The sequence below is a fragment of the Narcine bancroftii genome, chromosome 11 (assembly GCF_036971445.1).
Source record: "Narcine bancroftii isolate sNarBan1 chromosome 11, sNarBan1.hap1, whole genome shotgun sequence".
Taxonomy (NCBI): domain Eukaryota; kingdom Metazoa; phylum Chordata; class Chondrichthyes; order Torpediniformes; family Narcinidae; genus Narcine; species Narcine bancroftii.
Window position 1 is genome coordinate 20,526,275 of NC_091479.1, and position 23,667 is coordinate 20,549,941.

At 37.9% G+C, this 23,667-nt stretch overlaps 1 long non-coding RNA gene across 1 annotated transcript in view; it reads left to right on the forward strand.

Moving 5' to 3' along the window:
- LOC138746323 (uncharacterized) overlaps window positions 1-23,667 on the forward strand; it is a 109,865-nt gene that overhangs the window by 33,990 nt on the left and 52,208 nt on the right. The gene's annotated exons all lie outside the window — the stretch shown is intronic.

Here is a 23,667-nt window from a genome sequence, read left to right on the forward strand (position 1 = left end):
ATTCCTCTGCTATTCAAAAATCTATCCTTATCTTAAATACATATAATGAGGCAAGCTCTACTGCTTTATTAGCCAGAGAATTCTACAGAATTCTGGGAGAAGCATTTCCCCCTCATTTCTGCCTTAAATCTTCTCTTCTGAATCTTGAGCCCATGTCCTCTAGTTCTAATCTTATCTGCCAGTGGAAACAACCTTCCAGTTTCTATCTTATCTATTTATTTGGCTTAATGTTATGTTTCTATTAGATGCCCTGCCCCCATCAGATATATCCATCAGATATAATCCTACACTACTCAATCTCTCCTCACAAGATTTTCTACTGGCTCCTTTCTGGAACTCCTCTGCCCTTCCTCCAAAGCCAGTATATTCTTTCCAAAGTGGTGCTGATCAGTACTGCACACAGTACTCCAAGTGCAGGCTCAGTAGAAAATTTCAGATGTTGTTCTACATTTATTTCAGCCACGAGTAAAAGGATGCTTCTAAATTTCTATTCATGACACTAGTCATTGACACATTCAGACCTGCCTCCTGAAGAGTGTTTCTGATCTGTCAGAAAGGCATTTGGGGATTTTTCTTCATTATGATCAAAATTCTTCTGTCATGAGCAGTGGGGGTCTTCCTTGGCCTACCAGTCCCTTTGCGATTCCTGAGGTCACCAGTATACTCTTTCTTCTTATTTTGCTAATCCTAAGGTTTGGATGATGTCTCTTATGGTTTTATTCTTGTTTTACAGTCTGATAATGGCTTCTTTGACTTTTATTGGCACAACTCTGGTCGTCATGCTGAAAAATGACTTTAAGGATGATCAGAAGCTTCAAAGCAAGCCTAGCTCTCTTATACCTGCACCAATGAAGCAATTAAACATACCTGAATACTCACAACCACCTGTGAAGCTAAGTGTCCCTGTGACAGAGTATTTAGAGGTGGTTTGGGAGGAATTGTTAGAGCAGCTTGCACACACACATTTTAAAACACAGAATATTTGCAAGACTTTTGCAGGAGGCAACAAAGTATTGACAGCAGCTTGCCTGGGAGAGCATGTGATCTTTTCAGGCAGAGGAGAAGAGTTTTGCTCTCAGAGACGTAGAGTGTGAAACTGAGAGAGAGGAGATAGAAATCAGTTCCAGAAGGACAAGCTGGCAAACTTTGGAAGGCTGCCTGGTCAAAGGAGGAGACTGGCGGTCTGAAAGGTGACCTGAAAGAAAGAGGATCATCTGGAGAACCCTGAAGAGGGCAAGTTTCGTCAGCAAGACTGATTGAGAAGGAATCAGGTGCGGATGTCCTGGAAAAGGAATCTCTCTGAAAACCATCAAGAACCCTCCTGAGTGGTAACCATTTGCCTGTTAAGCCCCAAAGATGGGTGAACTTTGTTCATGCTAACTTCTGTACACAGTACAAGAATTGCCTGCAACTCGTGAGATTGGACTGTGATCCAAGGAACTTTTCTAATCTTAAATATACATTACACACACCCACACTTAGTATTAGAAGGGGGGATTAAGTAGTTAAGTAGGTTAAATAATAAGTTAGAGTTTAATTCTGTTTTCTTGTTCAATTATAATTAAAAACTACTTTTGTTTAAGTAACCCTGTGTTGTGGTGCATATCTATTGCTGCTGGTGTTTGGGGTCCTCTGGACTCCATAACAGTCCCAAACATTATGGTGTCCATAAATGAGGGGACTATGTTTAAAAGGTGCTGTGATTTTTACACAGCCAATCCAAAATGTATACAAATAACTGAATAAAATCTGGAACGGGCACTTTAATCACGTGAATTGTTTGATTACTAATGTAAAATTGTAAAGAATTTTGGTACAGATTGCAATTTACCTGAGCCAGATCCACTTTCCCATTGAAATTGTCTTTTCTCTAATTAATAATTTATCCTGGATTCATGCTTCTCTCCTATTTTCAGCTGCATTAAACTGTATTATATCATTTATGTTATCCTATATGTTCCCAACCTGAACCCATCCCATTGGCCCCAAATCAGATCCAACAATCCTTTAGTAAAGGAAAACAAGTAAAGTTGTTATGTTATTATGTTGTAATGTGAAACAAAAACAGAAATGTTGGAAGAACCCAGGCAGTCAAACAGTATCGATGGAGAAGTAAACCATTTAGCTTTTCGGTTAAAAAAGAACTGAGGGAAAGAGTGGGGATGTCAGTTTGTAAAGCAGAGCCAGAAATAAGAATGAAGTGTAAAATAAAAGGCTGCAAAGATTGGTTAATTCAGAACAGGGTGATAAGTTGCATGAGCACTGGCTCATTTAACAGAAGTGGGATAAATGAAGGACTCAAGCATGATAATGGAAAACAATGAGAGAGCAGTTTTCCTGAACGTACAAAATACTATGTTTATTCTGGAGGATGCAAAGCACCAAGATGGAAGCTAAGATGTTGTTCCTCTCGTTTACATTGGGTCCCACTATGACAATCAAAGAGGCCACAGACAGGCAGATCAGAGCTGAATAGTTTCAGGGTGAGATTGAGAATTATAGTTTCATGAGGCAGGAAGCTCAGGATCACTGCTGTAGACTAAGTGTGGGTGCTCCATAAAGGAATCACCTCATATGGGTTTCATTTAGAGTCATAGAATTAGAGTTCTACAGCACTGAAACAGGCTTTTCAACCCAACATTCATGCCGACCAAGCTAGTCTCATTTGCCTGCATTTAAATCACGTGGGATTTCTCTCCAATATAGTCATCTAAATATCTGCTTCTACCACTATCTCTGGCAGCTTGTTCTATATAACCACTACCCCCATGTGAAAAAGTGTCCAATTTTTTCAAACTTTATTTAAAAGATAGTAAAAAACATAACATACAGTATAGAAATAATTAAAAAAAAAAGATTTTACATTAACACCCAGCCCACCCTCCCATCCCTACAGCCAACTCCCTTAAGGGGAGCAAAAAAATATATAGATTATGTGTGTGTATATATATAATATACACACACACACACATATGTATATATATATATATATATATAAAGAAAATATTATAAATGTTAATAAAATTTCAAAGTATATCTAAATACATATATTTCAAATACGGAGACCACATATTAACAAAAGAAGAATAATTATCATGTAAATTATAATTAATTTTTTCCATGGCTTTCAATTCATAATATCAACGTGATATATTAATCAATACAAATTTCCCAACAAAAAAAAATCATTAGATCTAACGGTAATATAAAATTATATAATTTTTCAAAACTACTTTAATTCCTTGCCAAAACTTTAACACAAGTCCAAACAGCATGTAGGAAAGTTCCAAAACATGAGCCATATCTAAAACAAGAATCCGAATTACTAAACCCATATTTTTTTTATCTTTTCTGGGGTCAAATATAATTGATGTAAAAAATTATAATTAACCATTCCATATCTTACATTAGTCAATTTAATTACATTGTCCTGACTCATAGTCGCCCAATCATCTTTGGGAAAAATAAATACTAAATTACTCTCCCATTTAAGTTTAGATTTCTCCTAATCTCACTTACCCATTCTATCTTGTGATAAATTATACATAATTGAAATATAAACCTTTCTCGGTATAGAGGAAATCAAAGATTCAAATCTCAACAAAGTAGGTAAAATCATCTCTCTACCATAATTATCGTCTATCAAAGCTCTGATGATAATACACAAATAAATAATTTACAGGTATATCAAATCTTTCTCTCAATTGATTTAAAGAAAGAAATTGCCCCTCTACAAAACATGTATTGTCTTTATACCTTTAGAATCCCAAATGTTTAAATGATTATTAAACATTGAAAAAGGAATAAGCTGATTATTATACAATGGAGTTAAAATTGATAATTTATCTTTCGACCCTAACACCCTGTATTTTAAAATCCAAATCTTTAACAAATGTTTCAATATCGACATATCATATTGCTGTAACAAAATCAAATTCCAATGAAATATAAATTTGTGTATCTCAACCCTAGAAATACATGCCACCTCCACTTTAGCCCAGCAAGGAGGCTGATCTAAATCCATCAATTTACTAACAAACTTCAACTGGGCCACTTCATAATAGTTTTAAAAATGTGGTCATTGTAGTCCGCCCAATGCATACTTCCATGTAAGTCTATGCAACGCCACTCGAGCTAATTTACCTTTCCATAAAAACTCTCGTACTGCTTTGTGCAAATCTTGAAAAAAGCCCTTTGAAAGTAAACAAGGTATTGACTGAAATAAATATTGAATTTGAGGGAAAATATTCATTTTAATACAATTAACCTGACCAATCAAAGTTAAATGGAAGATATTTCCACTTAATCAAATCTGCTTTAATCCATCTTAATATAGGCACATGATTGATAATTAGTATCCATAAACAAACCTAAATATTTAATTTTACTTGTTCATCTTAATTTTGTAATAATCTTAAATTCAGAATAATCTCCCTCTCCAACTGGTAAAATTTCACTTTTATTCCAATTAACTTTATATCCTGATAATTCTCCAAATTTCAGCAAACACTCTTGCAATTGTTTCAACGACCATTCCGGTTCCATCAAGTATACCAACACATTGTCCGCAAATAAGTTAATTTTATATTCTTCATTCTTAACCCTCATCCCTCTAATTTCTTCATTTTGTCTAATAGCCTGAGCTAACTCTTCAATATCCAACGCAAACAAGGCTGGTGACAATGGGCAGCCCTGTCGAGTTGAACAAGTCAATTTAAATGGTAAAGAAATCTGTCCATTTGTCACCACCCTAGCAATCGGGTTTGTATATAAAGCCTTAACCCAACCAATAAAAAGGGGCTGAATTTACATTTCTCTTACACTTTAAATAAACAATCCCACTCAACCCTATCAAAAGCTTTTTTTGCATCTAATGCAACCACTAGGTTGCTTTTGATATGCATTGACCAAAGTAATTAATCGAAATATATTGTCTGATGCATTTCTATTCTTAATAAAACCTGTTTGATCAATATTTACCAATTTAGGTAAATATTTAGCAAATCTATTAGCTAAAACTTTTGCTATAATTTTATAATCTACATTTAATAAAGAAATAGGTCTATATGAAGACAGTTTTAATGGATCTCTATCTTATTTTGGTATGACAGTTATTAAAGCACTTGAACATGATTCTGGTAACTTCTGATCTTGTAACTTGATTCAACACTTCTCCAAATACATTAGAGAAATCATCATAAAAAAGTTTATAAAATTCCACAGGGAATCCATCATCCCCTGGGGACTTTTCATTAGGCATTTCCTGTGTAGCTTCCTTAATTTCAAAATCCATAAATGGAGATTCCAATTCCTGAACATCACTTCCATCTAATACCGGTAACTTTAATTTAGATAAATAAGAGTCAGTAGAACCATTATCCTGATTCCCCTCAGAAGTATATAATTTTAGATAAAATGAATAAAACTGGTCATTAATTTCCTGAGGTTTATAAGTAACTTTTGAATTCTTCTTAATAGCATTAATAGTCCGAGACGTCAGCTTTCAATTGCCAAGCAAGTATCTCATGAGTGCTTTCCCCAACTCATAATAACGTTGTTTAGATCAATTAATTAAGCGCTCAAACTGATAAGTTTGTAAAGAAGTATTATAACATAATTTCAACCTCACTAATGTGACTTTTTTTTATCTTCTGTTACACCTTTCTGAAAATCTTTCTCTAACTCAGCAATCTTATGTTCTAACTCTAAACTGTCTTCCACATATTGTTTCTTAACGTTTGTAGAATAACTAATAATCTTCCCCCTCAAATAAGCTTTTAAAGCATCCCATATTACAAAATGACTATCCACAGAATTAACATTCTCGGACAAAAATAAAGAGATACGCTCTTTAACAAAAGTAACAAACTCTGTTTTTTTTTAATAACATTGCATTAAACCTCCATCTAAACGATGGACATACAACCTCCGAAATATCACAAGAAAAAAGTAATAATGAATGATCTAACTCTACTTTTATATTCAGCTCGTAATACTCTACCTTGTAAATGTGCTGATACGAAAAATAAATCAAATCTAGAAAACCAATCATGTTGTGAAGAATAAAAAGAAAAATCTTTCTCTGTAGGATTAACTTTTCACCAAATAGCCACCAAATTTAAATCTTTCATTAACACATTAATTTGTGTTGCCATCTTTGATTTCCTTATACTTTTTGGATTTCTGTCAAATAAAGGGTCCAGAACACAATTAAAATCACCACCAACTAAGACATTTTCATTAGCTTGAGTTAACAGTAAAAAAGCTTCTGAAATAAACCGCTCATCATCTATATTAGGGGCATAAAGATTCAGCAAAGTCCAAGATTCAGCAACAATTTTACAGTTCACTCTTAATATTCTACCAGCATACCCCTCTGAAGATTCCAATTCAAATGATAATTTTTTATGAATCAAAATCGCTACTCCTTTTGCCTGAGAATTAAAAGAAGAAAAAACATGACCAACCCAATCTCTTTTCAATTTCAAATGTTCTTTTTCAGTCAAATGTGTTTCTTGTAAAAAAGCAATATCAATTTTCATTTTTTTATATAAGTCAATATTCTCTTTCTTTTAATTGTATTATTTAATCCTTGGACATTAAAAGTTGCAAACTTCAATTTAGACATCTTTTTTAACTACTAATATATTTACACATAATAAAATAATGCTCCCCCCTATAATTCTTCAAAAAAAACCCTCAAATTTTTTTTTTAAATAACAGAAAAACACAAAATGTAAACCACCCAAAGGTAGTAATACCCTAAAAATCTGGGTGTGGTAAACCAACTAGTGGCAGATGACTATCAAAGTTTTCAGTGTTATCCACCCAGATACATATTTATTATTTAATTAAATACAATAAAATATAGACAATATATTCAGCCCAATGATTCCAAGCCCAATGACTGCTCCAGATCTTTAACATCAAGAAGACTTTATGTTAACTCTTCTTTCTTTCCATTCTTTCCATACTTTCCATTCTTTCCATACCCATGTCCATTTCCATTTCTATTTACCCTCCTCTTAGGAGACAATGGAGGAGAACGCCCATTTCTTCGCAGTTCCGGCAAAGAATTAGCAAAAGCCAAAGCATCATGATCGTTCTCAAAGAATTGAGATTGAAATTTTCCATAAAAAACCTTCAAAATTGCAGGATAATGAAAAGCAAACTTGTAGACTTTTCACCACAAAACTTCTTTGGCCGTATTAAATTCTCATCATCTTCTAATAACCTCTTGGCTCAAATCGGCATAAAAGAACACTGTTATTTTGAACCATTAATGGAGACTAATTCTGTCGTGCTTTCTGTACCGCCATACGTAGAATCATTTCTCTATCTTTGTATTTTAAACAACGAACCAAGATTGCTCTCGGTGTTTGTCCTGGAAGAGGTTTTCTTCTCAGAGCTCTATGAGCCCGATCCAATTCCAAGTCTTCAGGAAAAAGCTCTTTATCCAGCACCTCTGGGATCCAATGCTTAAAAAATTTTATAGGATCAGAACCTTCAATGCCCTCTGGAAGACCATCTATTTTCACATTATTCCTTTCAGCTTTGATTTTCCAACGAATCAATCTTCTTCAATAAATCTCTTTTTTGAATCCCCCAATCTACAAAAGAACCTTCCACTTTATCCATTTTTTTCTCCATTACATTCCACCTGATTTTGACACTCAGAAAAGGCTGTTTCAATTTTCTTAAAATTATCTTGCACAGTATCAACTGATTTTATGCATCTATTAATATCACTCTTAACTACAGTCATTTCCTGTTTCACAGTTGACATTTCATCACACAGGGTATTCATTTTTATTTTCATCTCCATAAATCCTTGATTCACCTGAGTTAATATTTGTTTTGACATATTGTGCATTTGACAAGCAATCCCTTCCAAAACAGTAAACACTGAATCCATTCCAGATTCCACCTCCACTTTTTGAGGTCTGCCTCCTTTAACTACAGGCTCCTCCTCCTGGACAAATTCCAATAAGGTAAGTTCCTCTTCTTCCTCAGTCATCGTAGATCCTTTAGCTGAATGGCTGCGGGTCTGGACACCCGACGCCAGCATCCCGACCTCTTCGGGACGTCGGTGTTCGGGCTCTCCCACAGCCCATACTTTGTCCAGCAATTCTCGGACTTGGGATGCCCCACACAACCAGGCAAAGCCGGCAGATGTGCAAGAGCATCCTCTGACGCTACACTGTGTGCCCCCAGGCCACCCAGCGAGGATGCAGGTTTGCGCATCCCATTGTGGCTGTGCTGCCCATGCGCATGGCTTCACGTGAACGTGAGTCGGCAATGGCCGAGTTCACCAAGGTGTCGGGGCCATCTTGCGGAGGCAGGATCGGCGCCGAGGTCAAACTCGAACGGGCTGGAGTCCTCTGAGGCTTGGAGACTCCCATCGACGATTCCGTGGATTCAGCTATGCAGGTAGGCCTCAATTCCTTTGCACTTTTGTATGGTAATTTTTTTCTGAAGTTGAGGTTTAAATTTTTTCACATTAGATGCCATCATAAATCACTGTTATTTAAACAACTGTGAATATTATTTTTAACCATTTTTATGCTTTTTAAAAACCGGGTATTTAGTAATCCAGCTGGGGAAAGGTGGAATACATGTCTTTCTTCTACGCCATCTTGCCATGCCCCCTGAAAAGGTGTCCTTCAGGTCTCAATTAAATCTTTCCCCTCTCATCTGAAATCTATACCCTTAAGCTGGAATGTGAGTTTAGAGGGGCAGTTTGACAACCACGGATCTATACCCTCTAGTTTTAGATTCCACAACCCAAGGGAAAAACAATGACTATTTATCTTATCTGTACTCCTCACGATTTTTAAAACATCTCTAAGGTTCCCCCTTTGCTTCAGGAAGTAGAGTCCTCTATTTATAATTTAAGGCTACCAGTTCTAATAACATCCTCACAAATCTTTTCTACACACTTTCCAGCTGAATTATATCGTTCCTGTAGCTGGGTGACCAGAACTGAACACAATATTCCAAGTGGAGTCTCCCCAATGTCTTCAAGATTCAATTTATTATCATAATATAAAACAGTGTCGTATTACATGAAATTTCTTTTTCCCTGCTGCAAGTCAGACAGATTCACCACCGGCAGGAATTGCCTAAGCGCCTCTTGCAGACTTGCAGTCAGACTTACAGTTAGAGAGAGAAAAGCGAAAGAGAGTCCCCCAGAGTCACCAAGTGTCCATAGATTTCCCTCCAGTGCTTCTGCAGCCCCCGCAGCTACACAGAGTCCAACCTGAACTCCAAATCCAAACCTCTAAAATGATCAGGAGCCCTTCAGCGCCATCAGCACCTCCTCGTATCCTGGTTCCGATACCTGGTATCCCTCCAGCCAATTTGAACCAGTCTCCAGCAGTCTACAGCCCAGCATGAGTCTTCCGCTAGCAGTCTCCAGCAGCCCACAGAATCATCTTGCCAGAATCATCTTGAACAGTATAACATGACATCCCAGCTCCTGCACTTAAAGCCCTCAATGCCCTAACTAATGAAGGAAAGCATGCCAAATCCTTCTTCACCACCCTGTCAACCTACATGTACAGTTTCATGGAACTATGTACCTCAACTGCCAAGCCTTTGTTCTACAACACTCCCCAGGGCTATGCCATTCGTTACGCAAGTCCTGTTGTGGTTTAACCTACCAAAGTGCAATACCTCGCATTTCTCTGAGTTAAATTCCATCTGCATTTCTTGATCTGCTTTCCCAGTTCATCTAGATCCTGTGGTAATCTTACATAACTTTCTTCATTGTCCACTATACCATCAATTTTGGTGATATCTGCAAACTTACTAACCATGCTAACTATGTTGTCATCCAAGTTGTTAATATAGATGACAAACAACAATGTACTCAGCACTGATCCCTGTGGCCTCAAGTCTCCAATCTGTGTAACATGCCTCCATTACTACCATCTATCTCCTACCATTAAAACAATTTTGTATTCAGTTGGCCAGTTCACCCTAGATCTCATGTGATCTGACCTTCTGGACCGGAATATCAAGCAAGACCTTATCAAAGGCATTGCTAAAGTCCATGTAGACAACATCTACAATCCTGCCTCCAATTTTTTCATCTCCTCTGCAAAGCTGAATCAAATTAATGAGATATGATTTTCCATGCAAAAAGCCACACTGACTATCCCTAATCAGTCCTTGCCTTTCCAATGAAAATAGAATTTGTCTTTCAGAATCCTTTCAAGTAACTTAACCATGACTGACATAATGTTCACTGGCCTGTAGTTCCCTGACTTGACCTTACACCCTTTTTTTAAAGAATGACACATTAGCCTTTCTCAAATAGTCTAATACCTCCCACCTGCTTTATGATAAACCAAATATATTTGTCAAGGATGCTGCAGCTTCCACCCTAGCTTTCCATAATGTCCAGGATGCACTTGATCATTCTCCAAGGATTTATCTACCTTTATGCATTTTAAGACCTCCAGCAACTCCTCTTCTCTAATATGGACTCTTTTTGAGATGTCGCTAGTTTATACATCCACTGTACTGCTTAAATTATTTATTTGATTTACCTAGGTATTAGACTAGATAATAATCTAGGCCATCTATACAAATTAAATTATCAGTCATTAATGAAGAAATTACAAGATGACTTAGAACATTGGAAAGATTTACCACTAACACTGATAGGAAGGGTTAATTGCATTAAAATGAATATCTTCCCAAGGATACAATACCTATTTCACTCATCCTTGGTCTTCAGATTTCCCTAATTTTGTCAGTCTTGTTCTTCACTTTAATAAGAACATATTTTAACTGAACTTCATAATCTTACTTTTAAAATGCAGAAGAAGCCACATTGTGAATGTTGGGGTTATTCATGAGTTATAAATTTATTAATGTTCATTAGTTCAAGAAAGAACCAATCTTTATAAACAGATTCAAAATGATAAATATTACAAAAAAAATCACAGAGCATTGGTTGGAGATGTTTCAAATGCACAACCAGATGCAAGGCAATGGGCTGTGTTAATTAGATTCCATTAAATGGCTTATACACCTATTTTTTGTTTGAAATTACATGGAGCCATATATCTGAAAACAGTATATATTCGCTTTTCTTACGTATACAAAAGATCAAGGTATATTTTGAGTTTGCGATCCTGCCGAAGATCTCCTCATGAATAAACACATTTTGAATAAAGTCCTTTGTATCTATCAGCTTTCAGTCTCCAGTGACTCAATCACCAAAAGGAACAGACTAGAATGGAAGAAGTGAAATTAATCATGTCGTCATCTGGAATTATTCTTTTTTTTTCTGGTGTTTCCTTTTTATTTCATCTTAAATCTTAAGACCAGCATGAAAATTTTTAGCATACAAAATAAAATACATTTATGCCAATTAATCTCATATGCATGTTGTTTCTGGTTCAGTCCCTTTGTGTTCCCTCTTTTTTTTTGCTCTATGTCTATCCCACATTCTTTTTTTATTTTTTTTTAATTTTTCACACTATGAACCATATTAACCAAAATACATACAAACATTTCCCTCTTGAATATACACAGTGTCATTTTCTCCCCTTTTTCCCCTCCCTTCCCACCCCCTCCCCACCCACTAAACGTTCAACATATACAATACAATAAACCCATTAAACAATGTCATCACACAATGAAAATAAAAAAAATTGCATCATTTACTTTTACGCACTGGTTCAGTTCATCTCGTCTTCTCATTCTATTATTTTAGGGGGTGGAGGTCCACGGTAGGCCCTCTCTGTTGTATTCCATGTACGGTTCCCAAATTTGTTCAAATACTGTGACTTTATTTTTTAAATGACATGTTATTTTTTCTAATGGAATACATTTATTCATTTCTATATACCATTGCTGTACTCTCAGGCTCTCTTCTGATTTTCAGGTTGACATTATACATTTTTTTGCTACAGCGAAGGCTATCATAATAAATCTTTTTTGTGCTTCATCCAATCTGAGACCTTATTCTTTACTTCTTATATTACTTAGAAGAAAGATCTCTGGATTTTTTGGTATGTTGCTTTTTGTTGATTTTATTTAATACCTGATTTAGATCTTTCCAAAACTTTTCCACTTTCTCACATGCCCAAATTGCAAGTACTGTTGTTCCCGTTTCCTTCTTACAGCGAAAACATCTATCTGATACTGTTGGGTCCCATTTATTTAACTTTTGGGGCGTGATATATAGCTTGTGTAACCAATTATATTGTATCATGCGTATCATCGTGTTTATTGTGTTTCTCATAGTTCCGGAGCATAGCTTTTCCCATGTTTCATTCTTTATCTTTATGTTTAGATCTTGTTCCCACTTTTATCCATTTGCAGATGACATCATAGGATACTTAACAGAAACAGAATTATCAATAAAAGAATTACATAAGAAATTGAAGGAATATGAAGAAATATCGGGGTACAAGATCAACGCAAATATAAGTGAAGCGATGCCAATGAATAATGCGGATTTCACAAAGTTTAAGAAGGAATCACCATTTAAATGGCAAACACAAGCAATCCGATACCTAGGTATTATACTAGATAATAATCTAGGCCATCTATACAAATTAAATTATCAGTCATTAATGAAGAAATTACAAGATGACTTAGAACATTGGAAAGATTTATCACTAACACTGATAGGAAGGGTAAATTGCATTAAAATGAATATCTTCCCAAGGATACAATACCTATTTCACTCATTACCAATCCCCTTAACAGAGAAATTCTTTAATGAGCTAAAGAAAATTATAAGGAAATTCTTATGGAAAGGGGGGAAACCGAGGATAGTGCTAGAAAAATTAACAGAATGGTACAAACAAGGGGGCTTACAGCTACTAAATTAAGAATTATTATAGAGCAGCACAATTAAGATACCTATCAGATTTTTATCAAACAAGGGAAAAACCAGATTGGACCAGATTAGAGCTAGATAAAATAGGGGAGAAGGTACCAGAACATATACTTTATAAGTGGGATGAAAAACTGGTGCAACATAAAAGTTCATCAGTACTGCACCATCTGCTCAACATTTGGAAGAAGATTCACATAGAAAGGAAAAAAAACAAATTACCAACTACCAAAACTATTATTGACGCAAAATCAATTAATACCTTTCACAATAGATAACCTTTCCTTTAGAGAATGGGAGAGAAAAGGGATCAAAAGAATAGAAAATTGTTTTTTTGGAAATAATTTATTATCTTTTGAACAAATGAAGTACAAATATGGTATAACTCACGGTACAATGTTTGCATACCACCAACTGAAAACCTACTTAAAGGACAAATTGGGAAGTAGGCTGAGGTTGCCAGAAGGAAGCAGCTTTGAATATGCGATTACAGACACAATGATAATTAAAAGATTTATAACAAACATGTACATCAAGCTGCAAGAGAAAGAGAACGATGAAATAAGCTGTAAATCTGGAATGATTCTTTGTGTCTCCGGATGGTGAGAATTGAATGGAAAGATGTTGCATGGGAAGGTGTTGTGGGAAGGGGAATAGAAAGTGACTAAGTGAGAAGTCTGGAAAATACAGATAGGGAAGAAAGGGGAACATGTGACTGATGTTGGGATCTTGCTGAAGGCTGGTGGGGTAGAAGATGAGTACCAGGGAACTCTATCTTTGTTCACTCCATGTAGAAGAGGGATTAGACCAGAGGAGTGAGAATCAGAGGAAATGCAGTTGACAGTTCTACTATAGCCACATTTCAGGAAGACTGGTGACATTTTAGAGGCACTAGGGCAAAGGGCCTCATCATTGGAACAAGTGGGATAGATGACTGATGGACGCAGATTGTGGGGGTCGCAAGGACCTCCCAGTGGCCAGCCACTTTGATTCTACATCTCGTTCCCACACTGACATGTCTGTCTATGGTCTCATGTACTGCCAAATTGAGGCCACACATAAATTGGAGGGACAACACCTTATATAGGTATACCCTGCTTTACAAAACTAGAGAGTTCCTAGGAAACCTTTCATAAGCCGAAATGCTGTAAAGTGAAGACCCATTCACTACTATTTTCATAAAAGCAAAAACCCATTTGTAAAAGTGAAGACGGCTTTCTGTGTAAAAGCAAATTTTTGTAATTTGAGAATTCGTAAAACAGGGTATACCTGTTATCTGTCTTGGCAGTCCAATCAGATGGCATCAATATCAACTTCAATATCACCTGTAAGCTTGTGTGTCATCCCCTCCCCTCCCATCCCCCACCTCCCTACCCCTTCTTATTTGGGCAGTTTCTCAATCTTTATCATCCCCAATGAAGGGCTCAGACCTGAATTGTCGATTGCCTATTGCTTTCCATGGATGCTGCATGACCTGCTGAAGTCATCCGGCACTTTAATTTTTTCTAAATTTAGAAATACAGCATGGCAACAGGCCATTTTGGCCCATGACTCCCCGTGCTGCCCAATTTATACCCAATTATCCTATACCCCTGGTACGTTACAAACATTTTAGCCATTCTTAAACTTTGTGCAGCCATTCTCAATCTTTCTTCAGCTATACCACTGTCCTCTCCCCATGCCCTGTCTCTGCTCAAACTTTATGGGCCCCTTCCCAATGAAGCAATCAAGTTTTGGTTTTTTCTGTTCTACATAAAACAATTATTTATATTCAGCTCCATCCACCACGATCTCCGACCCTCCAAATTGTAGTTGTTGCCTCCCCTGTTCATCTTTGGTGAAGGTTCCATCTTTGCGCTGAGACTGTAGTTCATGATTATGCAAGGGAAAAATTCTGAAGTGGTTACCCGTTGCCTTCTTCCGTTGCAGTGTTCGCACTGGATGGGTAACCATGGCCATTGATCAGCAGATTCATCTGCACAGCATTTTATGCCCACCTGTTTCAAACAGGCATGAATCATACCGGTCGGTGCCCAAGAAGAGTGCAGTAACTTGCCTTAATGATTATCGACCAGTAGCATTTACATCAACACTGATGAAGTGTGTTGAAGCAGATCAGCTTTAGAGCTCCTGTCACTAATCCACCTCACTGCCCCTACACAAAGCCCTGGAACATTTGGACAGCAAAGATGCATCTATCAGGATGCCCTTTATTGACTTCAGTTCGGCATTTATCACCATCAGCCCCTCAAAGCTGATCAGTATACTCCAAGACTGTGGAGTTAACACCCCACTGCATAATTGGAGTATGGATTTCCTCACCTCCAGACCACAGTCAGTGAAGATTGATAAGAACTTCATATCCACCATCTCCATCAGTATCAAAGCACCACAGGGCTGCGTTCTTAGCCCCCTGCTCTACTCACTTACAACTACAACTGTGTGGCTCGGTACAAATTTGCCAATGATGCCACGGTAGTGGGTTGCATAAAGGATGGGGATGAAAACTTGGCTGAATGGGGAACCAATAATGATCTTGCACTCAATATCACCAAAACTAAGGAGCTGATTGTTGACTTCAGCAAAAGAAAACCAGAAGTGTACAATCCAGTGATCATTGGGGGATCAGAGGTGGAGAGGGTGAACACATTTAAGTTCTTGGGAGTCACTATCTTGGAGGACCTTTCCTGGACCCAACACACCAATGGCATCATGAAGAAAGCACGTCAGCACCTCTACGTCCTCAGAAGTTAGCAGAGGTTTAGTATGACATCAGAAATTCTGGCAGGTGTGTGGTGGAAAGAGTGCTGACCGGCTGCATTATGGTCTAGTATGGGAACACCGGCATCCTTAAGTGTAAAGCCACCCAAAAGGTAGTGGGCTCAGTCCAGGAGATCACAGGCAAAGCCCTCCCCATTATTGAGTGCATCTACAAGGAACGCTGCCATTGGAGAGCAGCAGCAATCATCAAAGACCCACACCACACCGCACACAATCTGTTCTCGCTGCTACCATCAGGAAAAAGGTAGATGTTCCACAAAACTCACATCACCTGGTTCAGGAATACCTGCTCCCCCCTCCACCATCAGACTCCTCAACAACAAACTCAATCAGGGACTAACTTAAGGACTCTTACTTGTGTACTTTATTGATTTTCTTTGCTCTCCCTGTATTGCACAGTCAGTTTGTTTGCATTCATTATCTGTTTACATCTGAGAGGTGAAAAGAAAATGAGGCTTTTACTTAAATGTGCTGTGCCCCCCCCCCCCCCCGGGGTGGGGGGTTGGTGGGGAAGCCCCCATTGAGAATGGCTGCTTGAAGGTATTGTGACAGATGAAGAATCTGGGAGAAAGGAATGAAATCCTTGCAGGGGGGCAAGGTGAAATAAAAATGTGGCTGTGGGCAAGTAAAAGACGTTAATAGCTAGTATTTTTCCTGAGAAAGTGACACAGATCCAGGAAGAGACGGGAAATGTCAGAAGTGGCCCACGTAAAAATGTGAGCATGGTAGCAATTTTCAAATTCTGTTTGGGTGCAGGATGTGGCCCCCATGAAGTCATTAACATATCAGAGAGAAAGTTGGGAGAGTGGTCCCAAATAAATCTGGAATAAGGACTGTCCTATGTTTCCAACAAAATGACATGCATAGCAAGAGTACATGTGAGTTCCTGTAACTACATCTTTAATCTGGAGAAAGTGAAAAGATGGAAGGAGAAGTTATTGAGCATAAGAACATGTTTCTCTAATTGAATGAGAGTGTTGGTGGAGGGATACTAGTTTGGCCTCCGTTTAGGATATAGGATGGATAGGTGATGAGGTGGTTGGGAAGAGGGAGTTGGAAATAATCAAAACAGCAGAGGATATTTGATGCAAGTGGGAAGGGAAGGGGACAGGATTGAATCAAGATAAGAAGAAATGCCTCCTTCCTCATCAAACTGTTGTAGAAACCTATCCTGGTCATATCTTAGAAACTCTTCTCCCTGCTGTCTGCCCTTAATGTAACAATAGTCTTAATTTACACTGGGGTAATAGTCGTAATTACAACTACCCTATCATTCTTTTCTGTAATGTCCCTGCATACTTGCTCCTATATGTCTCTCTCATTCACTGGTGAATAATGGAATACACTTAACCAGGTAATATTTTAAATTTAAGTTTTTAAATTTAGACATATAGCATTTCAGCCCACGAGTCCATGCTGCCCAATTTACACCCCATTAACCTACACATGGTGGGAGGAAACCGAAGCCCATTGGAGAAAATCCACATGGACACAGGGACAACGTACAAATTCCTTACAAGCAGAGTGGGATTCGAACCCAAGTCCGATCCTGATCGCTGGTGCTGTAAAGGCGTTGAGCAAACCGCTATGCCAACTATGCCTCCCTAGTGACTCTTCCATTTCCGAGCTCAAACCAAATAAATTCGGTCGGTAAAACACAGGATATTGTTGACACTGTGGTTAACTGAAAAAAACACACAAATGCTGGAGAAACTCAGCAGGTCAAAGAGAGCCTTTATGTAGCAATGTTTTGGGCTTGATTCGGTCCTTGACTTCCCTGTGGTATCATTCTTCAGCACGCAAATCAATACTTCTAATCCTATCTCTTTCTTCCTGAACATTTTTGTGTCCAGAGTGATTAAATGCCCAACCCTGCCTCTTTTGAGAAAGGTAAAGGTTCCATTATTGTCACGTAACATTATATTTAGAATGTAACATACATGAAATTCTTTAACTTTTGTCCATGTCAAAGGCAGACAGAGAGTCACCACTTTGTCCAGTGCCCCTCACAAGCAGAGGAGGCAAAGTAGGTTGGTACAAGTGCATGAATTGGACAAGCTTTTAACTTCAGGCAGGAATTTGTTACCAGCAATGAGTCACCCTCATTTCCTGAAGAGTACCAAATTCTAGTTACATTTCTAGTTACATAGTTGCTGATTTTGCCTTAAATGTTTTAACTTAATCCTTATCTTAAATAGTGAGCCCACACCGTGCCCCAGGAAATCAAAGCTGTTGAGGCTCTGAATGATTCTGAGAGCTCCTAACAATTTGAAACATTCAAAGTCTATATAAAAAAAATTAACATCTAAATCTGATTTCAAAACGTAGACGTAAAATAATCAAATTGCTTAAAATGCATAAATAATTTAAAACAGCAAAGAATATGCAATGAATTTTAAAAAGGGTAAATTGCCTTTATTTTTTGTTGTCTCTCTCAGCCATTTTCCCATTCAAATGAATGGGCTTTTTGTTCCTACGCCAGATCAAGCACATGCTCAGCCGGTGGACAACATGTGCAATCCCACAGCCAGGAAATAGTGAGCAGAGCTCGGCCAGCCCCCAAACTATTGATTCTTCCAGGGGTAAATGCTGACAGTTCAGCAAAGAATGGCCAACTTTTCCACGCAATTTCCAACCCATTCATGAGTTAGACATTTGTCACATAAAGTTATCATGTGATAAAATTAAAACAAAGTTTTCACACAAGACATGCAGCACGATAACAGATCATTTTGGCCCACGAGTCCCTACCGCCCAATTAACCTACAACCCGTGGTATATTTCAAATGGTTGGAGGAAATCGGAACCCTCAGGCAAAACCCACACAGACTTGGGAAGAATGGGATTCAAACCCAAGTCCTGATTGCTGGCGGTGTAAAGGCGTTGCACTAACTGCTACACCAACTGCCTTTCAAAGGGAAGGCTGCTCAGTTGCTGAATATAGATAAAGCTCACCTCCATAAGGTGAGTTAAACAAGAACATCTGCAAATGCTGAGGTCAAGTGAAAACCACAAAAGTGCTGGTGAAACTCAGCAGGTCACACAGCATCTATAGGAGGTAAAGGGTTACCAACATTTCAGGCCTGGGTCTTTCATCAGGAATAAACACAAATAGCCAGGTGCTGGAGGTAGGGGAGGAAGAGGAGGGAGGGAGCGTAAGCTAACAGGTAAAAGGTTATAGATGGATGCAGATAAGATGACAGAAAAGTATCCCATAAGATGAGAAACATTTCATGTAAAATGAGCAGATAATTAATAGGCAGAATAACATTAGATAATCTTCAGAAAAATGTTTATGTTGTGAAACTGGTTTACATTGTAAAAGGGAAAGATCTCTACTTCACCGACCCGGCAAACAAAAATGGTTTGGATGATGTGAAGGAGGTTAAGTCAGGGGAAAAAGCTATGAATAGAAAGGGTGGGCAGCCAGCGCCTGTTTCCCAAGGTAGGAATGGCAAACGCCAGAGGACATATGCTCAAAGATAGGGGACGTAGGTTTAGAGGAGATATCAGGGGTAAGTTTTTTACACAGAGAGTATCCCTGTATCCCTTGATACCCTGACTAATTAGATACTGGATCATCTCCTTAGTCTGAAACATTGGTTGGGTATCTTTACCTCCTGTGGACATTGCGAGACCTGCTGAGTTCTTCCAGAATTTCTGTGTTTTTATGACTTTTGAAGTGTGCGTAACTCTTATCCCTCGGTACTTTTTCTAATAGTTCCCCTGCCACAGATATGAAGCATGCTGGCCTATAATCCCTTGGATCATTCCTATTTTCCCTTCTTTAACACAAGTACAACATTAACCATCTCTAGGACCTCTCTGGTCGCCTGTGAAGATACAGAGATCTCTCTGTGTCAGCAGAATCACAGGCAGTGATGCAGAGGCGTACAGGAATGAGCAAGATCAGCTAGCTCAGTGGTGTCACAACAATAACCTAGCATTCAACATAATAAAAAAAACAAGATGATGATTGTGGTCATCAGGAGGTCACAAACCAGTCCTTATAAGGAGTCGGCAGTGGAGAGGATAAAGAACTTTAAGTTCCTGAGTGTCAACAACTCCAAGGACCTGTCCTGGGATCTCCATGTTGGTGCAATCATGAAGAATGTGTGGTTGAACAGAGGAACCTTGGGGTACAAATCCATACCTCTTTCAAGGTCACTGCACAGGTTGATAGGATAGTTAAGAAGGCCAATGGAATGCTGGGCTTCATTAGTCGAAGGATTGAGTTCTTGAGTTGAGAGGTCATGTTATAACTCTACAAATCTCTGGTGTGACCACACTTGCAATATTGTGTTCAGTTCTGGTCATCTCATTATAGAAAGGATGTGGAAGCTATGGAGAGGATGCCAAAGCAATTTACCAGGATGTTGCCTGGAATGGAAAATCTCTGGTGTGACCACACTTGCAATATTGTGTTCAGTTCTGGTCACCTCATTATAGAAAGGATGTGGAAGCTATGGAGAGGATGCTGAAGCGATTTACCAGGATGTTGCCTGGAGTGGAAAATCTCTGGTGTGACCACACTTGCAATATTGTGTTCAGTTCTGGTCACCTCATTATAGAAAGGATGTGGAAGCTATGGAGAGGATGCCGAAGCAATTTACCAGGATGTTGCCTGGAATGGAAAATCTCTGGTGTGACCACACTTGCAATATTGTGTTCAGTTCTGGTCACCTCATTATAGAAAGGATGTGGAAGCTATGGAGAGGATGCCGAAGCAATTTACCAGGATGTTGCCTGGAATGGAAAATCTCTGGTGTGACCACACTTGCAATATTGTGTTCAGTTCTGGTCACCTCATTATAGAAAGGATGTGGAAGCTATGGAGAGGATGCTGAAGCGATTTACCAGGATGTTGCCTGGAGTGGAAAATCTCTGGTGTGACCACACTTGCAATATTGTGTTCAGTTCTGGTCACCTCATTATAGAAAGGATGTGGAAGCTATGGAGAGGATGCTGAAGCGATTTACCAGGATGTTGCCTGGAGTGGAAAATCTCTGGTGTGACCACACTTGCAATATTGTGTTCAGTTCTGGTCACCTCATTATAGAAAGGATGTGGAAGCTATGGAGAGGATGCTGAAGCGATTTACCAGGATGTTGCCTGGAATGGAAAATCTCTGGTGTGACCACACTTGCAATATTGTGTTCATTTCTGGTCACCTCATTATAGAAAGGATGTGGAAGCTATGGAGAGGATGCCGAAGAGATTTACCAGGATGTCGCCTGGAATGGAAAATAAATCTTATGATGCAATTATAGCAGAGCTAGGACTTTTCACTCTAGAGTGAAGAAGGATGAGAGGAGGCTAATAGAGGTCTACAAGATTATGAGAGATAGTAAAGCCACTGGTATCCGAAGCAACTGGCAGCCTCAAACAACCATCAAAAAAATCGAGGAAAATAAATTTAAAACATTTAAATAAATAACAATAAAATAATAGGTAAAACTATGTAAGTTTAAAATTGTAAAAGATAATGTTCTGTGAAGTAACACATCAACTGTTGGTGAAGATGGGAGCAAATAGTCAGCCATCGGAGTGCCTTGGTCGTGCTTTACTCATCGAATAAAGTGTGAAATAGTAATGGTGTCGCCCAGGATGAAGAGCAGGTTGATGCTGCTCATCTTTTGGGTGATTCTCTTCAAGTGTCTCCTTATCTCTGCTTAGTAAGAGTCATCCCAATCAGAGGCTTTTTCTGTAAACTTGGGGGAGGTGGGGGTGGGGAGGGGGTTTAATTATCTGTACAGTTATTGTTTGTCTTTTGGATGGTTCTGTGGGGGGAGACGAACCTGCAGATGCAGAGACAGTTAAATGTTTTCAAAGCATGTGAGTGAAAATAAAGTGCTTTAAGGTTTATACATTCATGCAAGTGAAGTTTATTCAGTGCAATTACAGTGTAGTATTCTTTCTTTTGTCTTTTAGAATGTTTATTCTTCATGCAGGTGTATTTATTAGGTATTTTAAGTCTCAAGTAACTGGAAAATAAGTGCTGGATACCAGGAGTTTTACTGTCAATTGTAAATGTGGATGGAAGCATTAGATTGCAAATATATTCTAATACAGTACTTTCAAAGATTAGTAAAATTGGGTAAATGAATTTGAAAGTAAACAAATATGAGGTCACCTTCTTTGATCTGATGTGGTATATCATACACTACTGCCTAAATGTTGAAAATCTGGATCCAATTAAACCATAGAGTCATGAGAGGTCGATTACCCAGATCATTAAATGTGATAGTATGGAAGAACAAAACTTTTTTAAAAGTACTGAAGTGCTGACCTTTATATCCAGGAGTCTGAAGTACTGGACATAGAAATTATGCATTAGCTTTAAAGCGTCCTGGTAGTCCACAGCAGGAGAACTGTGAACAGTTGTAGGCACCAAGATATATTGGCCTTGGAGAAGTGCATTATAGGTTTACCAGAATGTTTCTTTAACTCCAAGGCAAGATTATTTCTGCTGTTGGGAAAGTTTAGGACTAAACTAAAAAAAAAACACTGGATCATTTAAAGTCTATTTTACTAGAGAAACTACACACAAATGTTAGTGAAAGTTTGGAACCTATCTGCAGTTGAAGTCGATGCCAAGTCAATTAATGGTCTAAAATTTAAGATGGTGAAATTTTGTGAACCAAAGTCATTGGAATGAGGAAAAGGCAGGTGCTTGTATTCAGATCATGTACAACCCTTGAGATGCTGAGTGCTATTCGTACTCCTATAAACCCTCTCCTTAACACATGAGCTGGGGATGCAATTAAATTTGAGATGGATAATTGGCCCAGAATTACTGGCAGATGTGGAAATTTTTGTATAGTTGCAATTCTATTTTCTAAATATTAAAATGCATCTTCACCCTTCGATAATTCTAGTGTGGTTATTTGAAACATGATATAGCAAAGAGATTGACATTTATCCATTGTCTAGCATTTGCCATATCCATTTTAAACTACGGTATTTCCTGTTGAAAAATAATTAACATGATTTGGGAAGGCACACTGAAAAGTTCATTTACTTTTTAAAATTATCTTTACAAGTTAAGAATAAAATATTACAATAAACTAAGATAAAGCTTCTGATCTGTAATTTAAAAAAAAAGCCCTGTAAGATTACGCAGCTGGACATTATACATAATAGCTTAGGCGTTAACTTAGTTACATGTTGTTGATTTTTGTTTGACATTGGTAATGTTGCTGTCGTCAAGTGAACGTCACTTGCCATTGCTTTTCCTATTGTAAGGTTTGTTCATTATATGAGAACTATTAGGTTTCACAAGTTTAACATAAATGTAGCATTAGTGACTTTCACTGAAAAAAGTTTCATTGTGTCTCACAATCTTTGCCTATATCTTATTCGATACCCATATGTTTGCTTTTATATTTTTGAACTGTGCTGACCAATCCGCGTTTGTGGAAGCAGTTAACATAGGCACACCTTCCTTGTGACATGACTGCTTGTAAAATCAAGTATTTCCATGTTGCCACCCGGGAACAAGGATGTAGTATGAAAAGGTTGACGTCAACTTCTGTTAGAATGAAAACCAGACTTCTCACAGATGCACGATAATTGCATTAAACTCTGAGGAATAACGGAGAAGGGAGTCAGAATCAAAAATTTAAACCCAATAAAAGATGTATTGTAGAATAAAAGAATGGAATCAGTGTACCTCCAATCATTTTTAAAACATTTGTTAACTTTGAGAAAATATTTACAGTTCAAAGAAGAAAAATTCTGGTCAGTTGTACAAAGTATACTCCACGTCGAAGAACCTGTCAGCTATAAACATTTCTTTGGTATTGTTAAAAAAAAAGCGTGAAAGCAAGTGCCATTGACAAGTGCTAGCACCTTCCGACTTAGAAATGTATGTGACTATTTTGAGGGTTATAGAACATTAAATCAAAGGCAGTGAGGACAGAAGCTGGAGACGTAACTGGGAGAAAGCTTAAATGAAGGTTTCAAGGTATTTTAATTCAGCTGAATAGCAGCATGGATTCAAGAAGGGCAGGTTATGTTTAACTAAT